The sequence below is a fragment of the Manihot esculenta genome, chromosome 10 (genome assembly GCF_001659605.2).
Source record: "Manihot esculenta cultivar AM560-2 chromosome 10, M.esculenta_v8, whole genome shotgun sequence".
In the NCBI taxonomy this organism is placed as follows: Eukaryota; Viridiplantae; Streptophyta; class Magnoliopsida; order Malpighiales; family Euphorbiaceae; genus Manihot; species Manihot esculenta.
The window spans coordinates 25,604,429-25,613,550 of record NC_035170.2 but is presented as its reverse complement, the minus strand read 5'-3'; positions in this window follow the sequence as shown (position 1 = coordinate 25,613,550).

The window sequence follows — 9,122 nt, the reverse complement described above, 5'->3', positions numbered from 1 at the left end:
ATTAAAAAAACTCATAAATAAGTTTATATATCATTAAAAAATTAAAACAAAACAATTATAAAATTATAAAATATAAACTATTATAAATATTTAAAAATTAAATTATTAAAAATTACAAATAATTAATATAAATTATTATAATAAATATTCTTTAATATTATTATTATCTAAATAATATTATATTATAAATTGAGTTGTTAAATTAAATACTTTTTAAATTAAAGTATTGTTATAAAAAATTTTTATATAATTATCGATAACGAAGCACATAATAAATGTTAATAATTATAGAAATATATTAATAATAATTAATTAGATAAATAATGTGTATTATATTTATAAAATGTTTTATAATTATAGTTTAATTTTACATGATATATATATATTTATAAGAAGAAATATTAAAATATAAATAAATAATATAAAATACAAAACTAAATTAATATTTGTGTGTAAACCTCCAATAAATTATTTTAAGATATTAATATTATTAAATGATTAAAATAAAAATAATTATAAAATATAAAATAATATAAATAATTGAAAATCACAATTTTAAAAATGATAAATAATTAGTATAAACTATTGTAATAAATACTCATTAATATCATTATTTAAGTAGTATTAGTGAAATTAAATACTTTTTAAATTAAAGTATAATTATAAAAAAAATTAAATTAAATATTACTATAAATATCTAATATATTTATTTACGTAGATTCTATTAACTAAATTTCATAATTTTAATTAAAATTATATAATTTTAAATAAAATCTTATAATTATATAAAAAATTATTTTTATAATCCATTAATCAAATTATGTAATTATGTTAAAACTACATCTTTCATTGAAACTATGTAGTTTTGATTACGTAATTTTAGTATATTACTAATGATGACCTAGCAAATTGCATATTTGCCTAATTCATATTTCTCCCAAATTACACTGCAGTAGCCATCGATCATTGTCCATCATTGACATCGTATTTCAATCAGAGAGACTCGTCGACTGTTTGAAATCACGCCAACGCCACCGCGCATCATGCGCCTGTGAGTAGTCACACCACTGCATTTCATGCTCATGAGCCGCCGCACGCTGCACCTCTATATCGATCGCTCGTTTGCAGCCCACCTCTGATTCGCGCGGTTGTGAGCCGCGGCCGCTGCACACTACACCTCTACATCAATTGGCGACCGCTCGTTTGCAAGCCCACCTCTGCATCGCACGATTGGGAGCTGATGTACCACTACACCTTGTGCTCATGAGCCGCCGCACGCATCACCTCTACATTAACCGACGACCTCTAGTCTGTAGCCCACTTTTGTATCATGCAATTATGAGCCATCACCGGCCCGCTGCATATCCGCATCTCTGCATCGACTGCTCGTTTCCCATCCCAATCTCGCTCCTCTTTAGTTCAACACTCAGCAGCTCAACGATATATTTTTTTTAAATCTAAAGAAAATACTTTCGGATAGAATTTTGATTGATAGAGTTTTTGATTGGTATTGTTGAAAGTATTATGAATTTATGATTGTAGTTAGATTGATATTATTGGAAGCATTATAAATTTTTTATTAGTATTGTTAAAAGTATTATAAATTTTTTATTGGTATTATTGAAAGCCTTATGAATTTTTTATCAGTAAGTTTGAAATTTGGAAATATTATGAATTTTTATTGGTAGGCATACTTTGTTAATATTTTTTATTGGTATTATTGAAAGCCTTATGAATACATGATTAATAACATGTGTACTTATATATGCAATAAAATTAACATCTATGAAATGTAAATTCAAATTAAAATGGAATTTTTTAAATTCAAGCTCGAATTTGAGATAGAAAATTTTAAATGGATTTCAGAATCGAATTTTTCGAGTTCAAACTCAAACTTTATTAATTAACTTTTTAATTGAATTTTTTGAGTTCAAATTCGAATTAAATTCGTTATTAAACTAAATGAATTTTTCGTGAATCGAGTTTGAACCGATCTCGATTATAATATTTAGTTTTCGAGCCGAATTTAAACCAAATATTAGAATCGGTTTAATTTATAATTTTTTAATAAATGAGTCTAAATTTTACGAAATTCGATTGGACTCGATTTGATTATACTATTGTTTTCAGTAACAAAATATATGTGAATAATCATTTTTACATAAATTAAAATAATCCATTAGTATCATTAATAAATAAACTTTATATTTTATTTCTTAACATACCATCCATTTATGAAACAAATAAATTATTAAATTATTTATGAAACTAATAAATTTTATTTTTAATACATATTAAATATAAATATTTTTAGAAGTTAATAAATAAATTATATGCATATTTAAATTACTTGTTGTAAGGGAGGGTCTTAGCATCTTAGCTTGTTGGCATGAATTTTCTCACACCTGCAATAGTGTTGAGTACTCTCCTAAACACGGAGACAACTTTTGCAACCCTAAACCTAGTCGATAGTTAAGAGGAAGATGAAGTTTTTCTTCCTGAGTCTGTGGTGGATAGAAAGTAGACAATCTTCAATGAATTTAGCTTATTTTGGAGTTTTCATCTATTGTCAAACATATGGCAACCTGATAGGAGAATTTACATAAAGGAAATAGAGCCATGACATCGACTATTTTAATTCTTTCATGAAATTAATCTGAAGTGTGTTTTGCACGACAACTCTTGGACATTTAACAATGCTCTTTTGATGTTGATAATTTACATGAAGGAATTTCAACCATAGGAAATTTTTATATTCAATATGATGTTTTGGATTTAGAGTTATACCCATGTTAGCTATTGTAATGAAGTGGTAGGAACTCTATCAGAAACTTTACAATTATGTTTGTCGCTTATGATTCTTCTATTATAATAAAGAATGGTGGAATCATATAAGGATGAGAGTTACGGTGGTAGCCCAAGTTTTAGATTATTTCAAAATCATCTGTCCTTCATTAGTTACTGTTTAGCGTTTACAACGAGGCTGAATAAAACCAGATATTCCTCTTGGCTTTATTAAATAGTCGAGGAAAGCCAAATGTTGAAAAGTGACATTATTTTAAAACATAGCAATTTTGGAAGCATTTTTAAATAGATTAAGATATTCGTAATGATATAATACAATAGTTTAAGTCTAGTATTTGAAGATAGGACCACGTATTAAGAATCGAATAAAATGTTACTCAGTCTCACTTATAGAAAAGAAAATCCAGACGTAATAGGTCTCACCTCTCCATCAGAAACTCATACTCTCCATCAAAAACTCGTCCTCTCAATTGTAAGGCGAGACTCCACGAATAAATTACTATTAAAGAACACAATTCAATAGATCTCCATTACACTTATAATTGCGAGATATTTTATCTATTAGTGGATATTAGTAAGATTTCAGGGGATACAATAACTAACTCAATTTTCTTTAGTATAAATGCTAATATCACAAAATTCAAGGAACTCTTTTCTAATACAATTACTCTTGAATTCAAAATATCTCATTACACTCATTCTTTTTTTTATTTTATTGATTTGAATATCGAAATCGTCAATTATATTTTCTTTTTTTCAAACACAATTTTATTTCAATCACATCTTAAATTAAGACCTTTCAGAAATAAAAATCCTTTAAATAATGTAATGATCTAAATACATATTTATCTGGTCTTATGGAATTTCCTATGACAGGATACCCGTTCACGTGGGAGCATAGCAGAAACAGTGGTAGTTGGGTGGAATCTAAGTTGGATCGTGTTCTTACTAATGCTCAATGGCGTGCCAGGTTCTCTAATTCTTCAGCTGAAGTGATGGGTTTCTCTACATCTGACCATCTGCCTATCCTGCTTGTAGTTAAATGCTTTGTGGAACAGCGTCATGCTCACCGGTTTCGTTTTGAGAATACGTGGCTACGTGAGACCGGTTGCCAGAATCTTATTTTTGATATTTGGCAGTCTTCTTCTAACATGGATGCTGCGGGTAAGCTTGAGGCTTGTCGTTCTGCTCTCAAATCTTGGGGTATAAATCTTCGTCTTAAGCACAAAGTGGAGATGGATGAGTGCCTTGCTATCATGTCCCGTTTACGTGGCTCTCGCCTACAGGAACATATAACTGAGTTTTTACGAGCTAAAGCCCGCTTCTTTCACCTCCTAAATCTCCGTGAGATCTTCTGGAAGCAGCGGGCCAAGCAATTTTGGCTTAAGGAGGGTGATGCTAATACTCGTTTTTTCCACCAGTCTGCCAGTGCTCGAAAAAGGAAAAACACGATTGTCAAACTGCTGGATGATTCAAATGTATGGCGGGACAGGAATTCGGGGTTGGAGGGTGTGATGACTGATTACTTTATGACTCTTTTTACTTCCCACAGTTGTAATTCTGAACATGTTTTGCAGTGTGTCCAGACGTTGGTATCACAGGATCATAATGCTTCTCTCTTACCGCCATACAGTTGTGATGAGGTAAGGTCTGCAGCCTTTTCCATGAAAATTGATAAATCCCCTGGGCTAGATGGTTTCAATCCTGGTTTTTTCCAGCAGTATTGGGGTATTATAGGAGATGATGTATCTAGTTTTTGCATTGAGTGTCTGCATTCCGGGTCTATTCCTCTGAAGTTGAATGAGACGGCTTTAGTTTTGATTCCAAAGAAGTTTATGCCTGAGCGAATGAGCGACTTGCGTCCTATAGCCCTCTGCAATGTGGTTTATAAGATCATCACTAAGATGATAGTTAATCGGCTTAAGTCCCTTCTGCCCACCATCATCTCGGAGAGTCAGAGTGCTTTTATTGCTGGTCGAAGTATTCAGGATAATATAATCTTAGCTTTTGAGGCCTTGCATGGTTTTAAAGTGCATCAAAGGAAAAAAGAGTTTTCTGGGGCCCTCAAAATGGATATCAGCAAGGCCTATGATAGACTTGAGTGGGGTTTCATTCGGGATATGCTTCTTCGGCTGGGTTTTGCGCAACAATGGGTTGCTTTGCTGTTCTCTTGTATCTCCACTGTTCGTTATTGGATCCTGCATGATAGCAAGGAGTTAGGCCCTATTGTTCCTACAAGGGGATTGAGGCAAGGAGACCCCTTATCGCCGTACTTGTTTATTCTTTGTGCTGAGGGGCTTTCCCGTCTCCTGCATAATTGTATAAGCAGTGGAAGCCTTCATGGGTATAGGGTTTCTCGAGGTGGCCCGCAGATTTCTCACCTTTTTTTCGCAGATGATAGCTTGATCTTCTTCCGAGCAAGTGTTCAGGAGGCTTTGGAACTCAAGCGTATCCTTCGCATGTATGAAAATGCATCTGGACAGGTGATAAACCTTCAGAAATCATCTATCTCCTTTAGTAGGTACACTCCTGTGGCTCTTCGGGACTCTGTATGCTCAGTACTTCAGGTTGAGGAGAAACCAGATTTTGGAAATTATTTAGGACTTCCTTCTCATGTTGGGAATAATAAGAGGGAAGTGTTCAGTTTTGTTAAGGATAGATTGTGGAAAAGGCTGAATTCTTGGAAGCATCGGGCACTGTCTCAAGCAGGTAAGGAGGTTCTCTTGAAAACAGTCCTCTAAGCTTTGCCAAACTATGTGATGAGCTTATTTTTACTTCCTCGGACTCTTTGTGATGAACTGCAACACATGATGACTAGATATTGGTGGAGTAAAGGGGCGGATCAAAATCAGGTTATTCATTGACTGGGTTGGCACAGAATGGCAAAGCACAAATCTGATGGCGGGCTAGGTTTCAAAATTCTTCATAAGTTTAACTTGGCCATGCTTGGGAAGCAGGGCTGGCACATTATCAACAGGCCTCAGTCCTTAGTGGCTCGTGTCCTTAAGGCCCGCTATTTTTCGACACAATCTTTCTTTGAAGCTCCTTTGGGAAGTAACCCTAGTTTTTTGTGGCGCAGCATATGGGAAACTCTGGGTCTGATTCGAGCTGGGGCTTACTGGAGGATTGGGAATGGTCAATCAGTTTCAGTCTGGGGGCAACCCTGGTTGAGAGAGCTGCCTGAGTCCCTGGTTTCCACAACCCCTCCTTTGAACTGTGCTAGAGTTGTTGTTTCAGATCTCATAATTAACCATAGATGGAACGAGAGTTTAATTGCACAGATGTTCAACAAAAGAGATAGAAGTTGTATTTTGAACATCCCTCTTAGTCTTTCATCGTGTTCTGATACATGGTGCTGGAAATTCGAGTCCAAAGGTCACTATTCGGTTAAGAGTGCATATAGGTTCCTGGTTGATGGCTTTCAACATAGGGAAGGGAGCGAGATATGGAAAAGGTTCTGGAAAGCTAAAGTTCCCCCAAAAGTGCTCAATTTCTGCTGGCGGGCTCTAGTTAATGTTGTCCCTTGCCTCTCGTCACTTCAGTCCAAGAGAGTCCCAGTTGATCCTTCATGCCCGTTGTGTCATGTAGCCCCTGAGAATGTCTTGCATATTCTGATTCAGTGCCCTTTTGCCCGCAGCTGCTGGTTAAGCTCGCCGTTGGGTTGGCCTGCGCCTTCTGCATCTTCTTTAAATGAGTGGTTTTCTTTAGCCTTCTCTTCTGCTTCTGTGGAAAATGCCTCCCTTATGCTAATGATCTTATGGGCTTTGTGGCAAAATAGGAACAATGTTGTATGGAAGGGCCAGGGTCAGACTGCGAGTGGTGTGTTCTTCATGGCTCTGAATTTTTTGCAGCAATGGAAAGCAGCCCGGGTCGTGTCCTCAGTAAGCACCATTGTCGACCCGGCTCGCCCGATCTGGTCTCCTCCGCCGCACGGTTGGATCAAGGCGAACATTGACGCCTCTTTAAGCTTGCAACGAGGTTCGGTAGGTTTCGGTTGTGTAATCCGGAAGGATGATGGGAGTTTTGTGGTTGCTAGAGCAGGCTCTTTTTATAGCCAGATGGATGCAAAGTGTGCTGAAGCTATAGCATTCCGGGAAGCATTGAGCTGAATTAAAGAGTGTGGATGGGATCGAGTTCTTTTCGAATTGGATGCTCAGGTACTTGTGATGTCAGTTAATTGTGTTTTGTTAGATGATTTATCGTCTTTTGGCCTTTTGGTTCAAGATTGTAAACTGCTTCTATCTAGTTATGAGGAAGCAAAGTGTGTTTTTGTTCATAGATCTGCGAATGATGTTGCTCATATTCTAGCAATATCGGCTCATTCTGAGTCAGGTCAAGGAGTTTGAATTGATATCCCTCCTCCTCATATTGTTTCTTTGTTCTCTTTGAATTAATGAAGTTTTCTTGTTATTTCAAAAAAAAAAAAAACATATTTATCCCTTCTTTTAAAAATATTTTTTTATCCATTTATTAAGCTTATCATATTATAATATTAATGGGAGTTAAGTACAAAATTAACAAGAGTAATTATTACTCTTGTAATATTTATTTATTTTTATTAATGACGTTAGAATGTCATTAAGAGGAAAGGTTGATTTTTAATCTATTTGACAATTATCCATATTTAAATTTAAAAAATTATAATAATAATAAAAAATTGTGTTGGTATTTTTTAAATTAGTTTATTTATAAAATAATAATAATAATAATAATAATAATTTATCTTTATTAATTGCCTTAAGGAAAAGCAAAAATATTACATAAAAATATTTCCTTAATTTCATCATAACTCTATAAGTCATGCATTTTGGTAATACCTAATTAAATACCACGAGTAATGAGGTTTTGAGATAAGCTTTGACTAAATATTTAAAATTTTAATGCCTTTTAATTCTTTTAACTATTATTCTATTTCAATAATTCTTGTTTCAAAGAACGTCCATATTGGGGTAATTCTGTTTATAAGATAAAAAATTAGATAAACTGTAATTTAGTCCCTCTAATTTAATGAAATATAATATTTCGTCTCTCTGTTTTAAAAAACCGTCAATTTAGTCACTGTGATTTTTAAAAATTATGTCATTAGTCCCTCCAGTTAGATTTTCAGTTAAGTCACCGTTAATCTTAGTTAAAAGACTAAAATACCCATAACAGCTTCTTCTCTAATATTTTCGATGACTCTGTGTATTTTCTTTCTTTTTCCATCTCTTTCTCTCTCTTGTCATGTAAACATTTGGGAAGAAAGGGTAACCAATCCCTTGATTCGGAAACAAAACCGTGAGGGAAGAAAGGGTGCCAATCCCTTGACCCAAAGCAAACAATATTCCCTGGTGTGGGCCCAGAGGACGTTACAATTGGTATCAGAGCCTGAGCCTTATGAGTACGGTGTGCTGAGCGAGGACGCTCAGGTCTGTATGGGGGGAAGAAATCCTATATAGGTGGATCAAAGGTATCCCACATCGGAAAGAGGTTAGAAGGGGCAGGGCCTTATAAGGGCATGCCCTGGAAACCCCAGTGGACGCGTTTTGGGAAGAAAGGGTAACCAATCCCTTGACCCGGAAACAAAACAGTGAAGGAAGAAAGGGTGCCAATCTCTTGACCCAAAGCGGACAATATTCACTAGTGTGGGCCCATAGGACGTTACATATACTGCCTAACAGTAGTCTTTGGATATACTAGAGTATCTGCTTGTTGTTTAAATGATTGAGATTTGCTTCGTTGATCACTGGAGGCATGTTTTCTTTATTATTTGGGGCAGCGAAAACGATGACTTCCTCATTGGTAGCGATATTAACAGCTGCTCTAGGACTACCGGCCATTTTGAGAGTGTGGGAAGATGATAGGAAACCAGTCATGATCCAAATGAATAAGGATGATTCAATAGATTTTCCAGCAACAAAAACAAATGATGTTGCTGAGATTTAGACAGATGACGTGAACAGAATGAAACTGTGCTGTGGTTGACTAGAACTTGCAAGAGAGAAAATGTGAGGTGGTGGTGGGTACCCACGATAGTCAATCTGACGCTCAAGTCAGTATCAATGAATAGAGAATGCAAGGAAATGCTTAAAACTGTAGCATTAGAGAATAGCGTACCTTTATCTCTGTGATCGTTTTCCTTTTATACTATAAGGAGGTAGAAATGAATACAACATTTCCTAATAATCTGACGGTGTTGTAGCATGTTGGTAAGGGATCTTCACTGGTTAATTGGTTGGGAATCCCGTGATCGTAGGTGTAAAGAAGATCTTATGAATTGTAGCTGTTTAATGATAACTTTCTTATGGAGACTGATCCTAACGTTTAAAAGGGTGAGA